The sequence below is a fragment of the Nansenia antarctica genome, assembly GCF_963989245.1.
Source record: "Nansenia antarctica genome assembly, chromosome: 8".
NCBI lineage: Eukaryota > Metazoa > Chordata > Actinopteri > Argentiniformes > Microstomatidae > Nansenia > Nansenia antarctica.
The window spans coordinates 39,175,312-39,197,401 of record NC_137678.1 but is presented as its reverse complement, the minus strand read 5'-3'; positions in this window follow the sequence as shown (position 1 = coordinate 39,197,401).

Below are 22,090 nucleotides of genomic sequence, written 5' to 3'. Positions count from 1 at the left end.
TGGATGAGTGAGTGTTCTCGACAAAATAATGTTATGTATTTGTGTAACATTCCTATTTAGCTCCGAAACCAACAACTACAACTGTACCTACAACAACAACAACAACAACAACTAAACCTACAACAACAACTGTACCAACAACTACAACTGTACCTACAACAACTACAACAACAATAACTAAACCTACAACAACTACAACTGAACCTACAACTGAACCTACAACAACTACAACTGTACCTACAACTGAACCTACAACTGTACCTACAACTGTACCTACAACTGTACCTACAACTGAACCTACAACTGTACCTACAACTGAACCTACAACTGAACCTACAACTGAACCTACAACTGTACCTACAACTGAACCTACAACTGAACCTACAACTGTACCTACAACTGAACCTACAACTGTACCTACAACTGAACCTACAACTGAACCTACAACTGTACCTACAACAGAACCTACAACTGAACCTACAACTGTACCTACAACTGAACCTACAACTGTACCTACAACTGTACCTACAACAGAACCTACAACTGTACCTACAACTGTACCTACAACTGTACCTACAACTGTACCTACAACAGAACCTACAACTGTACCTACAACTGTACCTACAACTGAACCTACAACTGAACCTACAACTGAACCTACAACTGTACCTACAACTGAACCTACAACTGAACCTACAACAACTACAACTGAACCTACAACTGAACCTACAACTGAACCTACAACAACTACAACTGAACCTACAACTGAACCTACAACTGTACCTACAACAACAACAACAACTACAACAACAACAACAACAACAACCAAAACCACAACAACTGAATCTCAACCAACACCAACAACTACAAAACCTACAACTGTATGTGTACCTACAACAACAACATCTCAGTCAACAACCACAGTCACAACAACTGAACCAAAAACCACCTCTATGCAACCTACAACTGTCTCAACAACCACCACCCCTGAACCTACAACAACTACAACAATAATTGAACCTCAACCAACAACTACACCAAAAAAAAATACAACTGCACCAACAACCACCTCTATCCAACCTACAACTGTCTCGACAACCACCACCAAGCCTAAAACAACTACAACAAAGACTGAACCTAAACCAACAACTACAAAACCTACAACTGTCACAACAACCACATTGACTGAGCCCAAACCAGCTATAACTGAATCAACAACCACAACCACAACAACTTTACCAACAACCCAAAAATCTCTACCAAGTACAACTATCTCGACACCCACATCCACTGAGCCTACAACAACAACAACAACAACAACAACAACAACAACAACAAAAACCACAACAACTGAACCTCAACCAACAACTACAGCTATAAAACATACAACTGTATGTCCAGAACCTACAACAATTACAACTAAACCTACAACTGTCTCAACAACCACCACCATTGAACCTACAACAACAAAAACAACAACAGCAACAACAACAACAATAATAATAATAATGACAGGCGCTGAAACAACAACTACAGCTGTTAGGCCTACATCCGAATCACTACACCAAGAGACAACAACCTCCACTGTACCTACTACAACCACAACAACAACAACAACAACTGTACCTCCAACAACTACAACTGTACCTACAACAACAACAACAACAACAACAACTGTACCTACAACAACTACAACTGTACCTACAACAACAACAACAACAACTACTGTACCTACAACAACTACAACTGTACCTACAACAACTACAACTGTACCTACAACAACAACAACAACAACTACAACTGTACCTACAACAACAACAACAACTACAACTGTACCTACAACAACAACTGTACCTACAACAACAACAACAAAAACAACTACAACTACACCTGTACATACAACAACAACAACTGTACCTACAACAACCACAACTAAACCTACAACAACTACAACAACAACAACAACAACAACAACAACAACAACTCTAGGTACAGCAGATCTGATTTCGATAATTTGATGTTGACTGTTGATGTTTGTCAATATAGCTGTTCACAATAGCTAACACGGATAAAAAGAGTCATGGAAAGAAGATGCATGCAAGAATTATGAATATGATTGCCATATATCCTGTTCCGTCTAGCAGTGTGTGTGAGTGTGACTGTGAGTAGTCTGTCTGTCTGTCTGTCTGTCTGTCTGTCTGTCTGTCTGTCTGTCTGTCTGTCTCTGTATCTATCTTTGTCAGTCTCTTTCTCTCTCTCTCTCTCTCTCTCTCTAGTGTGGCTTTCTCTGTCTGTGTCTCTCTCCCTCTCTATCTCTCTTTCTCACTGTCTTTCTCTACTTCTCTGTGTGGCTTTCTCTATCTTTGTCTCTTTTTCCCTTTCGATCTCTCTCTCTTTGGCCCAATCCCATTTCTCCCCTTGGCCCTCGATTTTAGCCTTACCCCTCCGTTTTGCGCGTTCACATGCAGGGTAGGGGTGTCCCAATTCTTGTTTTCATCAGGGATAGGGCCAAGTGGTAGGGCTACATAGCCCTCCAAACCAAGGTTTTTAGGGACCAGACTCCGAAGAGAGCAACAACACTCCGTCTTATGAAATCCCAGAATACCTTGCGAATCATCGTCACAATAGTGAAAACAGGAATAAGCAGGAAGAGACCTCCACACATTTATAATGTCATTATTTTCTTTGTTAATAAAGAATTTAAAAATTATGATAACTATCATATTATCTTAGTCTAATGTCATGTCAATGTATTATAGACCTTTTCTTTATAACAAGCATAACAAAAAAAATTATGCTATTATGCCTGTGTCTAGCAGTTAGTAGCTGTGTGTCTAATGTTAGCTATCTAACATTAAATGTTGTAAGGCTGATTTGTGCATGACAGTCCCGCATTTTGACAAGTCACATTTCCCCCCTTTGATGGCATATGACGCATAAAACTAAAGTTCAGCAGCGAAGTTGTTGCACTGTTGTTCTATATCAGTGCAGACTGTATGAGCATGGGTTAATAGGCTACAGAACACCACTATTCTGTTGTGACTCTCTTCCCAGGGGCAAGCCAAAAAGCAAGTGCCACTCCGAAACGAGGGGTACGGGTAAAAAAGGGAAATGGGATAAGGCCTTTCTCTCTGTCTGCCTCTCACCCTCTCTCTCTCCCTCTCTAATGTAATCTATCCATATCTATCTACCATGTTCGTCCTGCAGTGTGTGAGTGTCGGGACCTGAAGACCAACCAAAGCCGAGCATGTGGTGAAACGTGGACAGAGGACTGCTCAAACAAGATCTGTGTGAGGGGGAAAGTACATACGACCCCTGTGAAATGTCCAGCTACACCCAAACCCAACTGCCGCAGGCAACAGATGAAAAAGGTCACAGAAGGATGCTGTTACACCTGGGAGTGTGACTGTGAGTAGTCTGACTGTCTGTCTGTCTCTGTATCTGACTTTGCCAGTCTCTCTCTCTCTCTCTCTCTCTCTCTCTCTCTCTCTCTCTCTCACTCACTCTTTCTGTCTCTCTCTCTTTCATTCTCTCTCTCTCTCTCTGTCTGTCTCTCTCTCTCTCTAATGCGGCTTTCTCTGTCTGTGTCTCTTTCTCCCTCTCTATCTCTGTTTTTCACTGTCTTTCTCTACTTGTCTGTGTGGCTTTCTCTTTCTTTGTATCTTTCTCCCTTTCTATCTCTCTCTCTTTCTCTCTCTCTGTCTGCCTCTCACCCTCTCTCTCCCGCTCTAATGTAATCTATCCATATCTATCTACCCTGTTCGTCCAACAGTGTGTGAGTGTAATGACCTGAAGAGCAACCAAAGCTGGGCATGTGGTGAAACGTGGACAGAGGACTGCTCAAACAAGATCTGTGTGAGGGGGAAGATACATACGACCCCTGTGAAATGTCCAGCCGCGCCCAGACCCAACTGCCCCAGCCGACACATGAAAAAGGTCTCAGTAGGATGCTGTGACACCTGGGAGTGTGAAGGTGAGTAGTCTGACTATCTGTCTGTCTGTCTGTCTGTCTGTCTCTGTCTCTGTATCTGACTTTGCCAGTCTCTCTCTCTCTCTCTCATTCTCTCGCTCTGTCTCTCTCTCTCTGCCTCTCTCACTCTCTCTCTCTCTCTCCCTAGTGCGGCTTTCTCTGTCTGTGTCTCTTTCTCCCTCTCTATCTCTCTTTTTCACTGTCTTTCTCTACTTGTCTGTGTGGCTTTCTCCTTCTTTGTATCTTTGTATCTTTCTCCCTTTCTATCTCTCTCTTTCAGAGAAATCTCAGTTTTGGTACTACTAGATCTTAGTGCTGCCTTTGACACTGTAGACCACGACATTCTAATAGATAGACTAAAAACCTGGGTAGGACTTTCGGGCACTGCACTAAACTGGTTTAGATCCTACCTACAGGACAGAAGCTAATATGTCTCCATTGGCAACTTTGTATCTGACCAAATTAAAATGACATGTGGGGTTCCCCAAGGGGCAATCCTTGGCCCCCTTCTATTCAATCTCTACATGCTTCCATTGGGACACATCATAAAAAAGAACACAATTGCCTACCACAACTATACGGATGACACTCAAATCTACATAGCCCTCTCACCGAACGACTACAGTCCCATTGACAATCTCTGTAATTGCATTGAGCAAAAAAACGCCTGGATGACACAAAACCTCCTCCAACTAAACAAGGACAAAACAGAGATAATTGTATTCGGTGCACCTGACAAAATATTGAAAGTCAGTGCAAAACTTGGTTCTCTCTCTCTTCAAACAAAAAAACAGTTCAGAAATCTTGGTGTAATTCTAGACTCCGATCTAAACTTCAACAGCCACATAAACTCGATAACTAAATCAGCCTAGTATCACCTGAAAAACATAACAAGAATGAGAGGTTTCATGTCCAAGCAAGACCGCGAAAAACTCATCCATGCATTTGTTTCGAGTAGACTTGATTATTGTAATGGTCTACTAACAGGCCTATCTAAAGGAGCTGTTCGTAAATTGCAGCTCATCCAAAATGCCGCTGCTAGGGTCCTAACAAAAACAATGACATTTGAACACATTACACCAATCCTGAGATCCCTGCACTGGCTACCAGTCTCAAAATCCTCCTAATTACATACAAATCACAAAATGGTCTTGGACCAAAATACATATCAGATCTCCTCCCACCCTATATTCCCGCAAGGTCCCTAAGGTCAGCTGACTAATCAGCTAATAATTCCAAGAGTAAAAACAAAACACTGTGCAGCAGCTTTCAGTCACGCTGCTGCATGCTCCTGGAACAAACTCCCTGAAGAAATCAAACAGGCTCAAACCCTTAAAATATTTTAATCAAAGCTAAAAACCTTCATGTTTTGCACCAGTTATGATTAAACACAAACACTTCTATCAATGTCTTTTTTCCACTAAATATTGTCTCATTAAATGTGTTATCTATTTACTTCTTATTTTGCTTTTATTTAGTGTAATTTTTATTTTCTTACTATGCTCCTCTTGCTGTATTTTTAAATAATGTATGTAGAGCACTTTGAATTGCCCCTGTTGTATGAAATGTGCCATACAAATAAGCTTGCCTTGCCTTGCCTTGCCTTGCCTCTTTCTCTCTCTGTCTGCCTCTCACCCTCTCTCTCTCCCTCTCTAATGTAATCTATCCATATCTATCTACCCTGTTCTGTCCAACAGTGTGTGAGTGTAAGGACCTGAAGAGCAACCAATATCTGTATCTGTATCTGTATCTGTATCTGTATCTGTATCTGTATCTGTATCTGTATCTGTATCTCTCTCTCTCTCTCACTTTCTCTCTCTGTCTCTCTCGCACTCTCTCTTTCTCTCACTCTCTCTGTATCTGTCTCTCTCTCTCTCTCTCTCTCTCTCTCTCTCTCTCTCTCTCTCTCTCTAGTGTGGCTTTCTCTGTCTGTGTCTCTTTCTCCCTCTCCATTCCTCTTTTTCACTGTCTTTCTCTACTTGTCTGTGTGGCTTTCTCTTTCTTTGTATCGTTCTCCCTTTCTATCTCTCTCTTTCTCTCTCTGTCTGCCTCTCACCCCCTGTCTCTCCCTCTCTAATGTAATCTATCCATATCCATCTATCCTGTTCTGTCCAACAGTGTGTGAGTGTAAGGACCTGAAGAGCAACCAAAGCCGGGCATGTGGTGAAACGTGGACAGAGGACTGCTCAAACAAGATCTGTCATAGGGGGGATATACATACGACCCCTGTGAAATGTCCAGCCGCGCCCAGACCCAACTGCCCCAGCCGACACATGAAAAAGGTCTCGGTAGGATGCTGTGACACCTGGGAGTGTGATGGTGAGTAGTCTGACTATCTGTCTGTCTGTTTGTCTTTGTATATGACTTCGTCAGTCTATCTCTCTCTCACTCTCTCTCTCACTCTCTCTCTCTCTCTCTTTCTCTTTCTCTCTCTCTCACTTTCTCTCTCTCTCTCTCTCTCTCTCTCTCTCACGCTCTCTTTGAAGTGTGGCTTTATCTGTCTGTGTCTCTTTCCCCCTCTCTATCTCTCTTTCTCACTGTCTTTCTCTAATTGTCTGGGTGGCTTTCTCTTTCTTTGTATCTTTCTCCCTTTCTATCTCTCTCTCTTTCTCCCTGTCTGCCTCTCACCTCTCTCTCTCTCTCTCTCTCTCTCTCTCTCTCTCTCTCTCTCTCTCTCGCTCTCTCTCTCTCTCTCTCTCTCTCTCTAATGTAATCTATCCATATCCATCTATCCTGTTCTGTCCAACAGTGTGTGAGTGTAAGGACCTGAAGAGCAACCAAAGCCGGGCATGTGGTGAAACGTGGACAGAGGACTGCTCAAACAAGATCTGTGTGAGAGGGAAGATACATACGACCCCTGTGAAATGTCCAGCCGCGCCCAGACCCAACTGCCCCAGCCGACACATGAAAAAGGTCTCAGAAGGATGCTGTTACACCTGGGAGTGTGAAGGTGAGTACTCTGACTGTCTGTCTCTGTATCTGTATCTGTATCTGTATCTGTATCTGTATCTGTATCTGTATCTGTATCTCTCTCTCTCTCTCTCACTTTCTCTCTCTGTCTCTCTCTCTCTTTCTCTCACTCTCAGTGTCTCTGTCTCTCTCTCTCTCTCTCTCTCTCTCTCTCTCTCTCTCTCTCTCTCTCTCTAGTATGGTTTTCTCTGTCTGTGTCTCTTTCTCCCTCTCCATTCCACTTTTTCACTGTCTTTCTCTACTTGTCTGTGTGGCTTTCTCTTTCTTTGTATCATTATCCCTTTCTATCTCTGTCTTTCTCTCTCTGTCAGCCTCTCACCCCCTCTCTCTCCCTCTCTAATGTAATCTATCCATATCTATCTATCCTGTTCTGTCCAACAGTGTGTGAGTGTAAGGACCTGAAGAGCAACCAAAGCCGGGCATGTGGTGATACGTGGACAGAGGACTGCTCAAACAAGATCTGTCATAGGGGGAATATACGTACCACCGCTGTGAAATGTCCAGCCGCGCCCAGACCCAACTGCCCCAGCCGACAGATGAAAAAGGTCACAGAAGGATGCTGTTACACCTGGGAGTGTGAAGGTGAGTACTCTGACTGTCTGACTGTATGTCTGTCTCTGTATCTGACTTTGCCAATCTCTCTCTCTCTCTTTCTCTCTCTCTCTCTCTCTCACTCTCTCTCTCTATCTCTCTCTCTCTCTCTCTTTCTCTTTCACTCTCTCTCTCTGTCTCTCTCTCTCTCTCTAGTGCGGCTTTCTCTGTTTGTGTCTCTTTCTCCCTCTCTATCTCTCTTTTTCACTGTCTTTCTCTACTTGTCTGTGTGACTTTCTCTTTCTTTGTATCTTTCTCCCTTTCTATCTCTCTCTTTCTCTCTCTCTGTCTGCTTCTCACTCTCTCTCTTTCCCTCTCTAATGTAATCTATCCATATCTAACTACCCTGTTCGTCTTGCAGTGTGTGAGTGTAATGACCTGAAGAGCAACCAAAGCCGGGCATGTGGTGAAACGTGGACAGAGGACTGCTCAAACAAGATCTGTGTGAGAGGGAAGATACATACGACCCCTGTGAAATGTCCAGCCGCGCCCAGACCCAACTGCCCCAGCCGACACATGAAAAAGGTCTCAGAAGGATGCTGTTACACCTGGGAGTGTGAAGGTGAGTACTCTGACTGTCTGTCTGTCTGTCTGTCTCTGTATCTGACTTTGCCAGTCTCTCTGTCTCTCTCTGCTTCTCTCTCTCTGTCTCTCTCTCTCTCTCTCTCTCTCTCTCTTTCTCTCTCACTCTCTCTGTCTCTCTCTGTCTCTCTCTCTCTAGTGCCTTTTTCTCTGTCTGTTTCTATCTCTCTTTTTCACTGTCTTTCTCTACTTGTCTGTGTGGCTTTCTCTTTCTTCCTATCATTCTCCCTTTCAATCTTTCTCTTTCTCTCTCTGTCTGCCTCTCACCCTCTCTCTCCCTCTCTAATGTAATCTATCCATATCTATCTCCCCTGTTCCATCCTGCAGTGTGTGAGTGTAAGGACCTGAAGAACAACCAAAGCCGGCCATGTGGTGAAATGTGGACAGAGGACTGCTCAAACAAGAACTGTCTGAGAGGGAAGGTACATACGACCCCTGTGAAATGTCCAGCCGTGCCCAGACCCAACTGCCCCAGACGACACATGAAAAAGGTCACAGAAGGATGCTGTTACACCTGGGAGTGTGAAGGTGAGTTGTCTGACTGTCTGTCTGTCTGTGTGTATGTCTCTGTTCCTGACTATATCAGTCTCTCTCTCTCTCTCTCTCTCTCTCTCTCTCTCTCTCTCTCTCTTTCTCTCTCTCTTTCTCTCTCACTCTCTCTGTCTCTCTCTCTGTCTCTCTCTCACTCTCTCTCTCTAGTGCGGCTTTCACTGTCTGTCTCTTTCTCCCACTCTATCTCTCTTTTTCACTGTCTTTCTCTACTTGTCTGTGTGGCTTTCTCTTTCTTTGTGTCCTTCTCCCTTTCTATCTCTCTCTCTTTCTCTCTCTCTGTCTGCCTCTCACCCTCTCTCTCTCCCTCTCAAATGTAATCCATCCATATCTATCTATCCTGTTCTGTCCAACAGTGTGTGAGTGTAAGGACCTGAAGAGCAACCAAAGCTGGGCATGTGGTGAAACGTGGACAGAGGACTGCTCAACCAAGATCTGTCAAAGGGGGAATATACATACGACCCCTGTGAGATGTCCAGCCGAGCCCAGACCCAACTGCCCCAGCGGACAGAGTGAAAAGGTCTCCAACGGATGCTGTGACAAATGGGAGTGTGAACGTGAGTAGTCTGACTGTCTGTTTGTCTGCCTCTGTATCTGACTTTGTCAGTCTCTCTCTCTCTCTGTCTCTCTCTCTCTCTCTACCTGACTGTCTCTACCTCGCAGTTATTAAATCTCTTTGACTATTGCGTCGACCCCACTACTTACACCGGGCATCCCGATGCAAGTTTGCCGACTCGGACTCAGCCATCCCTACCGTCGTCTTCAACAGGCTGTCCTTCGCACTGCGACGATGTCACCACAACAATCGACGTCATCAGAACATACCTCATGTGCGCCCTATAAACCTGAGGCCCCTGGTCTGCGCTGACAGTGTGCTGGTCTCCCCCTCCTCATCTACCCCAGCATCTATGAACAACACTGCAACATTTAAGCTGCTGAACACCCGCTCCCTCAACAATAAAGCACTACTCATCCACGACATCATCACTGACAGAAGTGTTGACATTCAATGTTTAACAGAGACTTGGCAAAATCACCAGGATTTTATCACACTCAATCAAGCCACACCCCCAGGCTATGTGTACATCCAGATGGTGGACTGGCTATTTATCCACCGAGCCGACATCCTGGCTAAGAAACTCCCAGTACCTATTACCACCTAATTTGAATGTGTTGTCATTAAACTGGCTGGGTCTGCTCCGCTCCAGGTTGCCCTCATCTACCGCCCCCTTAAAGCCTCCACTACCTTCATGACTTAGCCGTCTGAGTTGCTCACCTCTGTCTGCTCCATGTCCCCATCCTCTCTCCTGCTCGGTGATTTCAACATCCATGTGGACTCCAGCAACTGCAAGTTTGCTGCTGAATTTCTGTCACTCCTGGACTGCTTCAACATCACACAACATGTCCAAGGTCCCACCCACACCAAAGGCCACAGGCTGGATCTGGTGTGGTCCACTGGCCCACCTCCCCCTAATCTACAGTGCCTGGACCTGGCTGTATCTGACCATCATGCCATCCTCTTTACTGTTCCGGTCTCCCTGCCCAGGCAGCATCCTAAACACACCATCATGTTTAGGAACACTAAGTCTGTGTGTGCACCGGCCCTATCCAACCTGATAGCGTCCCACATGGCCTTGGTTCCCCCCGACACCACGGTGGATGGCCTGGTAGCCCACTACAATACTGCCTTATCCCTCAACCTCGACTCTCTCACCCCCCTCAAAACCCGGACTGTTTCCTTCACCCGCCCTGCCCCCTGGTTCACCACCGAACTCTGCATCATGAAGGCCACTGGTCGCCAGCTGGAGAGGCTTTCTAAAAAAACGGGCCTCACGGTCCATCTCCTGGCTTTTCGTGACCATGTGATAGCCTACAAGGAAGCTTTCTCCCACAGCAAGACACGGTACTACTCCCGTCTCATCGGCTCCCAGAAAAGCAATCCCAGAACCCTGTTCTCCACCATCAACCATCTACTCCACTCCCCTGATGCCCCCCATCCCTGTGGTGCTCCTGATCTCTGCTTAAATTTCCTGGACTTCTCTCTCTCTCTTTCTCTCTCTCTGTCTGCCTCTCACCCTCTCTCCCTCCCTCTCTAATGTAATCTATCTATATCTATCTATCCTGTTCTATCCAACAGCGTGTGAGTGTAATGACCTGAAGAGCAACCAAAGCCGGCCATGTGGTGAAACGTGGACAGAGGACTGCTCAAGCAAGATCTGTCTGAGAGGGAAGGTACATACGACCCCTGTGAAATGTCCAGCCGCGCCCAGACCCAATTGCCCCAGCCGACACATGAAAAAGGTCTCAGTAGGATGCTGTGACACCTGGGAGTGTGAAGGTGAGTAGTCTGACTGTCTGTCTGTCTGTGTGTATGTCTCTGTATCTCACTATGTCAGTCTCTCTCTCTCTGTCTCTATCTCTTTCTCTCTCTCTTTCTCTCTCACTCTCTCTGTCTCTCTCTCTGTCTCTCTCGCTCTCTCTCTCTCTCTCTCTCTCTCTCTCTCTCTCTCTCTCACACACACTCTCTCTCTCTCTCTCTCTAGTGTAGCTTTCTCTGTCTGTGTCTCTTTCTCCCACTCTATCTCTCTTTTTCACTGTATTTCTCTACTTGTCTATGTGGCTTTCTCTTTCTTTGTATCGTTCTCTTTCTATCTCTCTCTCTTTCTCTGTCTGCCTCTCACCCTCTCTCTAATGTAATCTATCTATATCTATCTACCCTGTTCTGTCCAACAGTGTGTGAGTGTAAGGACCTGAAGAACAACCAAAGCCAGGCATGTGGTGAAACGTGGACAGAGGACTGCTCAAACAAGATCTGTCTGAGAGGGAAGGTACATACGACCCCTGTGAAATGTCCAGCCGCGCCCAGACCCAACTGTCCCAGCCGACACATGAAAAAGGTCTCAGAAGGATGCTGTTACACCTGGGAGTGTGAAGGTGAGTACTCTGACTATCTGTCTGTCTGTGTGTATGTCTCTGTATCTGACTATATCAGTCTTTCTCTCTCTGTCTCTATCTCTTTCTCTCTCTCTTTCTCTCTCACTCTCTCTGTCTCTCTCTCTGTCTCTCTCTCTCTCTCTCTCTCTCTCTAGTGCGGCTTTCACTGTCTGTCTCTTTCTCCCTCTCTATCTCTCTTTTTCACTGTCTTTCTCTACTTGTCTGTGTGGCTTTCTCTTTCTTTGTATCGTTCTCTTTCTATCTCTCTCTCTTTCTCTGTCTGCCTCTCACCCTCTCTCTCTCTCCCTCTCTAATGTAATCTATCCATATCTAACTACCCTGTTCTGTCCAACAGTGTGTGAGTGTAAGGACCTGAAGAGCAACCAAAGCCGGGCATGTGGTGATACGTGGACAGAGGACTGCTCAAACAAGATCTGTCTGAGAGGGAAGATACATACGACCCCTGTGAAATGTCCAGCCGCGCCCAGACCCAACTGCCCCAGCCGACACATGAAAAAGGTCTCAGTAGGATGCTGTGACACCTGGGAGTGTGATGGTGAGTAGTCTGACTGTCTGTCTGTCTGTCTCTGTATCTGACTTTGTCAGTCTCTCTCTCTCACTCTCTCTCTCTCTGTCTCTCTCTTTCTTTCTTTCTTCATCACTCTCTCTATGTCTCTCTCTCTCTCTCTCTCTCTCTCTCTCTCTCTAGTGTGGCTTTCTCTGTCTGTGTCTCTTTCACCCTCTCTATCTCTCTTTTTCACTGTCTTTCTCTTCTTGTCTGTGTGGCTTTCTCTTTCTCTGTATCTTCCTCCCTTTCTATCTCTCTCTCTTTCTCTCTCTCTGTCTGCCTCTCACCCTCTCTCTCCCTCTCTAATGTAATCTATCCATATCTATCTCCTCTGTTCCATCCTGCAGTGTGTGAGTGTAAGGACCTGAAGAGCAACCAAAGCCGGGCATGTGGTGAAACATGGACAGAGGACTGCTCAAACAAGATCTGTCATAGGGGGGATATAATTACGACCCCTGTGGATTGTCCAGCCGCGCCCAGACCCAACTGCCCCAAACGACAAATGAAAAAGGTCACAGAAGGATGCTGTTACACCTGGGAGTGTGAAGGTGAGTACTCTGACTGTCTGTCTGTCTGTATCTGTATCTGTATCTGTATCTGTATCTGTATCTGTATCGCTCTCTCTCTCTCTCTCTCTCTCACACTTTCTCTCTCTGTCTCTCTCTCTCTCTTTCTCTCTCACTCTCTCTGTCTCTCTCTCCCTCTCTCTCTCTCTAGTGTGAGATTTCCCTGTTTGTGTCTCTTTCTCCCTCTCTATCTCTCTTTTTTTTACTTGTCTGTGTAGCTTTCTCTTTCTTTGTATCGTTCTCCCTTTCTATCTCTCTCTTTCTCTCTCTATCTGACTCTCACCCCCTCTCTTTCCCACTCTAATGTAATCCATCCATATCTATCTACCCTGTTCTGGGTAACAGTGTGTGAGTGTAAGGACTTGAAGAGCAACCAAAGCTGGGCATGTGGTGAAACGTGGACAGAGGACTGCTCAAACAAGATCTGTCATAGGGGGGATATACATACGACCCCTGTGAAATGTCCAGCCGCGCCCAGACCCAACTGCCCCAGCCGACACATGAAAAAGGTCTCAGTAGGATGCTGTGACACCTGGGAGTGTGAAGGTGAGTAGTCTAACTGTCTGTCTGTTTTTCTCTCTATCTGACTTCGTCAGTCTATCTCTCTCTCTTTTTCTCTCTCTCTCTCTCTCTCTCTCTCTCTCTCTCTCTCACTCTTTCTCTCTCTCTCATGCTCTCTCTCAAGTGTGGCTTTCTCTGTCTGTGTTTCTTTCTCCCTCTCTATCTCTCTTTTACACTGTCTTTCTCTACTTGTCTGTGTGGATTTCTCTTTCTTCATATCTTTCTCCCTTTCTATCTCTCTCTTTCTCTCTCTCTGTCTGCCTCTCACCCTCTCTCTTTCCCTCTCAAATGTAATCTATCCATATCTATCTCCTCTGTTCCGTCCTGCAGTGTGTGAGTGTAAGGACCTGAAGAGCAACCAAAGCCGCGCATGTGGTGAAACGTGGACAGAGGACTGCTCAAACAAGAACTGTCTGAGAGGGAAGGTACATACGACCCCTGTGAAATGTCCAGCCGCGCCCAGACCCAACTGCCCCAGCCGACACATGAAAAAGGTCTCACAAGGATGCTGTTACACCTGGGAGTGTGAAGGTGAATAGTCTGACTGTCTGTCTGTCTCTGTATCTGACTTTGTCAGTCTCTAGCTCTCTCTCTCTCGCGCTCTCTCTTTTTCTGTCTCTCTGTCTGTCTCTCTCTCTCTCTAGTGCGGCTTTCTCTAGCCTCTTTCACACATAGTTCCCTGTAATTTCCATGGAATCCCAAGCTGTGTCGAGCGGGCATTTTCGCCGTTCACACATGAGCCAAATGCCGGTAGATTCCTGTGTTGCTCCCTTTCACACATGTTGGCAATTCCATGGTTGCGCGATCTACTTGAATCATTGCATTCAATACATGCATTCAACTGGATGCAGAACTGAAGCGGGACGGGCGCATGGGACTGCCATGTACCATATATATATATCTGCCATATCATACCTCTGTTTTATATTGAAAAATATCATGATGAATACATGTGGGACGGAGGTATGATATGTGGCAGATATGTGGTGTTTGGCGGTCTCGCGCGCCTGTCTCGTTCCAGCGAGTCAACTCATATTACCAGTGCTTACCATCACCAAGTTCGCTCGCCAACTAAAGCACTTGATTACCGTTGATATAAACATACTATACTAGTCCATAAGCACAGTATGGGAGAACTTGGTGATAAGCATAATACGAGTTGACTCAATTAGACATGCGCTCTTCGCTGCGGGCTATGCGCGATGCAAGACAGCTGAGAGGAGACGGTGTGTGTGCACTGCGTCTATATCACAAAATGTACATTTGATAAGTAAAAGTAAGCTAGCTAAGTAAGTAATCTAGCTAACTATGATTGGAAACAAAGTACTATCCAGTTAGAATTATAGAAGATCTAGTTGTGTCTCGCTGCCCGGGTTTGAACAGACTTTGGGATCAACTATAACGTCTCCATAGGCTACATTAGAACTTTGCATCCTTTGAAAAAATGGTGGGATATAAGGATCTTGTAATTTCGCAAACAATGGCAGCTTTTAAATAGTTTAGTTTATGTTCAACTGGAAAATGTAGTGAGCGCAGTTTTTCGTGTTTTGACTTTGCTGGGACTTCGTTAAAGATGCCTTAAAAAAATGCCTTTCCACCAAAGAACCGTATATATAGAGTATATATATATATATATATATATATATATATCTGCCATATATCACACCTCCACTATGATTAGAAATTAAGTAGTGTCCAGTTGTGGAATTATATTTAGCCGTAGAGATATTCGGAGTCTGGGGCAGTTCTTATGCGCTCTGCCCTACTGGTTGCGCCATGCAGGACAGCTGTGAAAGGAGACTGACCAGGCAATGTTCAAGCTTCCATTCACACTTACCGCAACCCGGGACTTTCCATGGAATTATACATGGTCTCGACCAGGGTAATTGCCCGAGCGGATTTCCCTGGTCAGTCGCATTCAGACATACGTCGACCCTGGAAATTGCATGGAATCTACTGGGAAGGCTTGTATGTGTGAAAGGGGCTTGTCTGGGTCTCTTTCTCCCTCTCTATCCCTCTTTTTCACTGTCTTTCTCTACTTGTTTGTGTGGCCTTCTCTTTTTTTGTATCTTTCTCCCTTTCTATCTCTCTCTCTCTTTCTCTCTCTCTCTGTCTGCCTCTCACCCTCTCTCTCTCCCTCTCTAATGTAATCTATCCATATCTATCTACCCTGTTCTGTCCAACAGTGTGTGAGTGTAAGGACCTGAATAGCAACCAAAGCCGGGCATGTGGTGAAACATGGACAGAGGACTGCTCAAACAAGATCTGTGTGAGGGGGAAAGTACATACGACCCCTGTGAAATGTCCAGCCGCCCCCAGACCCAACTGCCCCAGCCGACACATGAAAAAGGTCTCACAAGGATGCTGTGACACCTGGGAGTGTGAAGGTGAGTAGTCTGACTGTCTGTCTGTCTCTGTATCTGACTATGTCAGTCTCTCACTCTCTCTCTCTCACTCTCTCTCTTTCTCTCTCTCTCTCTCTCTCTCTCTCTCTCTCTCTCTAGTGCAGCTTTCTCTGTCTGTGTCTCTTTCTCCCTTTCTATCTCTCTTTTTCACTGTCTTTCTCTAATTGTCTGTGTGGCTTTCTCTTTTTTTGTATCTTTCTCCCTTTCTATGTCTCTCTCTTTCTCTCTCTCTGTCTGCCTCTCACCCTCTCTCTCTCCCTCTCTAATGTAATCTATCCATATCTATCTATCCTGTTCTGTCCAACAGTATGTGAGTGTAAGGACCTGAAGAGCAACCAAAGCCGGGCATGTGGTGAAACGTGGACAGAGGACTGCTCAAACAAGATCTGTCATAGGGGGGATATACATACGACCCCTGTGAAATGTCCAGCCGCGCCCAGACCCAACTGCCCCAGCCGACACATGAAAAAGGTCTCAGTAGGATGCTGTGACACCTGGGAGTGTGAAGGTGAGTAGTCTAACTGTCTGTCTGTTTGTCTCTCTATCTGACTTCGTCAGTCTATCTCTCTCTCTCTCTCTCACTCTTTCTCTCTCTCACTTTCTCTCTCACTATATGTCTCTCTCTCTCTCTCTCTCTCTGTCTCTCTCTCTCTAGTGCGTCTTTCTCTGTCTGTGTCTCTTTCTCCCTCTCTATCTCTCTTTTTCACTGTCTTTCTCTACTTGTCTGTGTGGTTTTCTCTTTCTCTTTCTTCTCCCTTTCTATCTCTCTCTCTTTCTCTCTTTGTCTGCTTCTCACCCTCTCCCCCCCTCTCTAATGTAATCTATCCATATCTATCTACCCTGTTCCGTCCTGCAGTGTGTGAGTGTAAGGACCTGAAGAGCAACCAAAGCCGGGCATGTGGTGAAACGTGGACAGAGGACTGCTCAAACAAGATCTGTCTGAGAGGGAAGGTACATACGACCCCTGTGAAATGTCCAGCCGCGCCCAGACCCAACTGCCCCAGCCGACACATGAAAAAGGTCTCAGAAGGATGCTGTTACACCTGGGAGTGTGAATGTGAGTAGTCTGACTGTCTGTTTATCTGTTTCTGTATCTGACTTTGTCTGTCTTTCTCTGTCTCTCTCTCTCTCTCTCTCTCTCTCTCTCTCTCTCTCTCTCTCTCTCACTCACTCTCTCTCTCTCTGTCTCTCTTTCTCTCTCACTCTCTCTCTCTCTGTGTCTCTTTTTCTCTCTCTCTCTAGTGTGGCTTTCTCTGTTTACATTTACATTTTAATTTACATTTTTGGCATTTAGCTGACGCCTTATTCCAAAGCGATTTACAATCAATACATTTGACTAAGCAAGTGAACAATCAGTTCACCAGTCGTAGAAGGAAAAGTAATCTAGCTCAGGCCAGGGACCATTGGAGTTGGAGAGGAGAGTGTGATAAAAGTTTAGATCATCAGGGAGGCTGATTTTTCTCCATCTCCTCTCAGCTGCCCTGAGCTATATTCTACTTCAAGGTTAGTGGAGAGAGGGCGTCAAAGGATAAGGTAAGAGCGGACAGGAGGGTGAAGGATGCTGAATCAGTGGATAGAAGGGAGAAGGATTCAACAGAGGGTAGGGAGGATAAGACAGAGGAAGAGAGGGTGGTGCAGGACAGAGTACGTGGATTTGAGGGGGAGGGAGAAGGATACAAGTGATGATCAGAAACGGGTAACAGTAAGGTTGGAGGTATGGGAGAATCTGGTGAAGACCAGGTCAAGCTGATTGCCTGCCTTATGAGTCGGAGGACAGCGGGACAGGGTAAGGTCGAAGGAGAGGAGAAAGTCAAGTACTCCAGATGAGAGAAGCTCAGAGAAGCTTGGGAAGTCACCCAATAGTGCGAGCGGAGTGCCATCACCAGCGTAGGAGCTGAGAAGGACAGAAGGACATCCACCTCTTCTAAGAAGTCACCGAGCTGACCTGGGGGGCGATAAATAACAACAATGTGAATTTTGACTGGGGAGGAGACAGAAACAGCATGGAATTCGAAGGAGTGATATGGACAGGGGAAGGACAGTATGTGACCACTTAGGCGAGATGAGGAGTCCTGTGCCTCCCCCTCGACCAGAGGGTCTAGGGGAATGAGAAAAGGAGTAGGCATCAGAGATCTAATGTAATCTATCCATATCTATCTATCCTGTTCTGTCCAACAGTGTGTGAGTGTAAGGACCTGAAGAGGAACCAAAGCTGGGCATGTGGTGAAATGTGGACAGAGGGCTGCTCAAACAAGATCTGTGTGAGGGGGAATATACTTTCGACCCCTGTGAAATGTCCAGCCGCGCCCAGACCCAACTGCCCCAGTGGACAGATGAAAAAGGTCTCCAACGGATGCTGTGACACCTGGGAGTGTGAATGTGAGTACTCTGACTGTCTGTCTGCCTGTCTCTGTACCCTCTCTTTCTCCCTCTCTAATCTAATCTATCCATATCTATCTACCCTGTTCCGTCCAGCAGTGTGTGAATGTGGGGACCTGAGGAGGAGCAAGACGTGGGCATGTGGTGAAAAGTGGACAGAGGACTGCTCAGACAAGGTCTGTTTGGGGGGGAAGATACATGCGACCGCTGTGACCTGTCCAGCCACGACCAAACCCGTCGTCTGCCCCAGGGGACAGATGAGAAAGGTCTCAAATGGATGCTGTGAGACCTGGGAGTGTGACTGTAGGTAGTCTGTCTGTCTGTCTGTCTGTCTGTCTGTCTCTGTATCTATCCATCTATCAATCTATGTCATTGTCCCTCCTTCTCTCCCGTATTAAAGCAGACTGTGAAGCATTTCACCTGTCTCCTCTCCTTTCTCCCTCCCCCAGGTCGCTGTGACCTCTACGGTGACCCTCACTACACGTCCTTCCAGGGCACGTTCTTTGACGTCCTGCCAAACTGCACCTACATCCTGGTCCAGGAAAGGACGCCGCGTCACAACCTGAGTATTGCTGTGGACAACTACTTCTGCGTTCCCGGCCTGCCAGGCGCCTGTACCAAAGGCCTCATAGTGAAATACCGCAACAATATTGCCACCCTCAGCATTATACCGGACGAGTACAGAGTGGAGGTACACAGTGGTGTAGTCTAGTTTTTTCTAGTGGGTATATTGTGATTTTTCCCTCCCAGCCTCATATCGTTCATTTCGGAATGCCATAAAAATAAGTATGTGCTCCCTGTCTAATGTTAGATATATATATATATATATAGTCAGTCCCAATGGTCCAAAAGTCAAGTGCTCCGTAACACAGACGGGGTGAATTTTATGAATGAAAGTGAAAGTTCTGTCACAAAACGCTGTTACGTATCCTCACACATTTTTAAGTGGGTATATGGAAATCCTTGGCCTTTCCTAGTGGGTATACGGCGTAGTCCTGCATATCACGTAGACTACACCACTGGAGGTACACTAGTGGCTCGTTTCCTTCAACTGTGATTTTCTATTGGAAAGGTTATGATCGGTTCGACAATATATGGGAATTATCATTTTGGGGGATTGAATGAATTGAATCATGCTCTCTCAAACCGTTCTGGGCCTCTATGTTCTAGGCTACTCTGAACGGTGTGATAGTGGACCCACCGTATGAGGACCAGGGCATCAGGTTTGAGACCACAGACTACCAGGTGTCCATATTCATCCATGAGATCCGCTCCTTCGTCTCCCTCACACCGTTCAACACTGCCGTCATCACCGTGGCCACAGAGTATTTCCTCCACAACACAGAGGGACAATGTGGTGGGTATCTGACATAGTGTGTGTGTGTGTGTGTGTGTGTGTGTGTGTGTGTGTGTGTGTGTGTGTGCGTTCGTGCGTGTGTCCGTGAACACAATGTGTGATTAAGCTGATGTCCATGTCTTTGGCAGGTGTGTGTGGTGGAGGCTCTTGCGTGCGTAGAAATGGCCAGATAGAGGAGGACAGCTGCTGTGATAAGACAGCTCAGGAATGGTTGTATGAGGACCCTCTGAAACCTTACTGTCGGGGACCCAGGGATATCCCCTGTCATCAACCTACGAGCCCTCCCTCTTCCCCCATTGTCTGCTCCGCCAGTAGTCTCTGTGACATCATCCATCACCCGTAAGCTCATCATGATCTCACACCTTGACACGATCTGGAGCCATTTTATCTGCACCACCATAGCGAGCTAGCCTAGCCAAAGCTAGGCCAGTGTGGCACAGCGAGCGCTGCACACAATGTTCTAGGAACCTGACTTCCATCACTTTCAACACTGTAATAAACTCCAATGTTAGCGGTTCATATTCGAGCCAGCATCTGAGCGAGCACATTGATTGGTTCTCACATACTCTCTATTTGCATTTGCGAAGCGAAAAGTGACGGGGCGGTTCTTAAAACAAACATACCAAACCTCATGGTTCATTCAATTATAAATGATACAAGATAAACTATACAGGCCTGGGAGTGTTTCAGGGCAGGGTTTCAGGGTTTCAGGGTTTCAGGGTTTCCAACTTGCACACAAAATTACACCACCCCACAGACAATTGCTGGGCCTTCTTTGCCTTTGCTTCAGGCTGGCCCTGGTTGTATGCATTATGTAGTTAATGTTGTATAAACTACATGTTGTAGGTATTATGTATTTTTATGTTGTATGTACTGTATATTGCAGAGTGTTTGCAGAGTGCGCAAAGAAGATAGACGTGAGTCTGCTGGAGAAGAACTGCAGGTTTGATTCGTGTAACAACAGGAACAGTTCTTGTGGTGCCCTGGAACAAGCAGGAAATACGTGCAAGAAACACGGCATCTTGGTGGACTGGAGACACCTGTCCAATGGGATTTGTGGTAATTTCTCTTCTATTCTATTTTGTTCTGTTCTGTTCTGTTCTATGCTTGTAATGATGATTTCTGATATTGAATACAGACCTCATTCCATCAAGCTGTGAAAACATGAGGAATCTCGTTTTTTCTCTCTTGTCATGTCTCATGTTGTCATCATGTCCATGTTTCAGTCCCAGTATGCCCAGTAGGGATGGTATACAAGGAGTTCCACGACCGATTGGATGGCCACTGTAGTGGAGGGTGAGTGACATCATTCAACTTAACATACACTCACCGAACACTTTATTAGGAACACTACACTAATACTGGGTAGGGCCTCTATGGAAGTACATATGTGTCTTATGTTGCAATAAAAAAAAATGTGGGTTTCAAAGTAATTTTGGCGGGGGTTTCAATCTTTTTGGGGGGGTTGAAAAGTTTAAGTCAAGAATTCTTGATGTATTCTCCTGTAGTACCACTCCAGTTCTAGTATAGTATAGTATAGTCTAGAATAATCAAGTTATTATTTTTTGATTGCAACTTTTTGGGGGGGATTGCAACATAAAGACACATATGTACCTCCATAGGCCTCCCGTTGCTCTCTCTGGTGAACAGCCTGAATTCCTCGTGGCATTGGTTCCATAAGATGTTAGAACCATTCCTTTGTGGTCCATGATGACATGATTGCCTCACGTAATTCCTGCAGATTTTTAGGGATGCCAAATAGATTTGTATTTAGCCCTTCCCTAAAACAGATGTTCCACCTAATATATATGTTGTCCTGATTTATGTTCTTTCCACAGACTCCGTGTGAAAGGGAGAGTCCTGGATGAGCTGACAGGAGGCTGTTTCTGTCCTGAGGGCCAGCTCCGAGCTGAGCCGCACAAGAAGATCTGTGTGTCTGAATGCACCTGTGAGTGCTGAGGGATTATTGACTTATTCTCTTGTAGTATCATACCCCAGCCCCAAGAGGGCAATATGGCACCCACTCAAACCATGCATTGTGTTCATAAGCAAATTAATAAGTAAAAATCTGTTGCTAACTGTTTGGAGTGTGGAGACGTGTGCAGTGCTACCTTGAGGATAAACTTTGAATTACATGTTGATAATGTCAACAGGTAGTCAGGAATTTCTCATGTCCTTAACTCATTATCTCCAGCTGATGCGTCTTGATTTGATCTCTTTGTAGTTGGATTTGATTAGTGATGTCATGAGTTAACCTTCTCCTTCATCTTTTCTCTCAGTCTGTAAGGGACCGATGGGAGAACCCAAACAGGTGAGAGTACCTACAGTGCTTAGATGATATGAAATTTGTGGCAATGTATTGGGTTTCTGAATGGTTGGTGATCTATGTCCAGCCTGGATATCATTCTGTTTCTGCTTCAGCCAACCTGCCGTAGTCAGACCAGGGTTGAAATAGTATTTTACTTTTTTCGAATACTTTGAGCATTTGCACTACATTGTTTAACTTTTTTTCTATGGAGTCCATTGTGCCAGGCGCATTAAGCATCGCATTAAGCATCGCATTTCGCAACGCAAGTATTTGAATTGACACTATTTGAACCCAGGTCTGGCCGTATGCTTGCCTAACAAGGTAAGGTTATTAAATCCAGAAGCATTCAG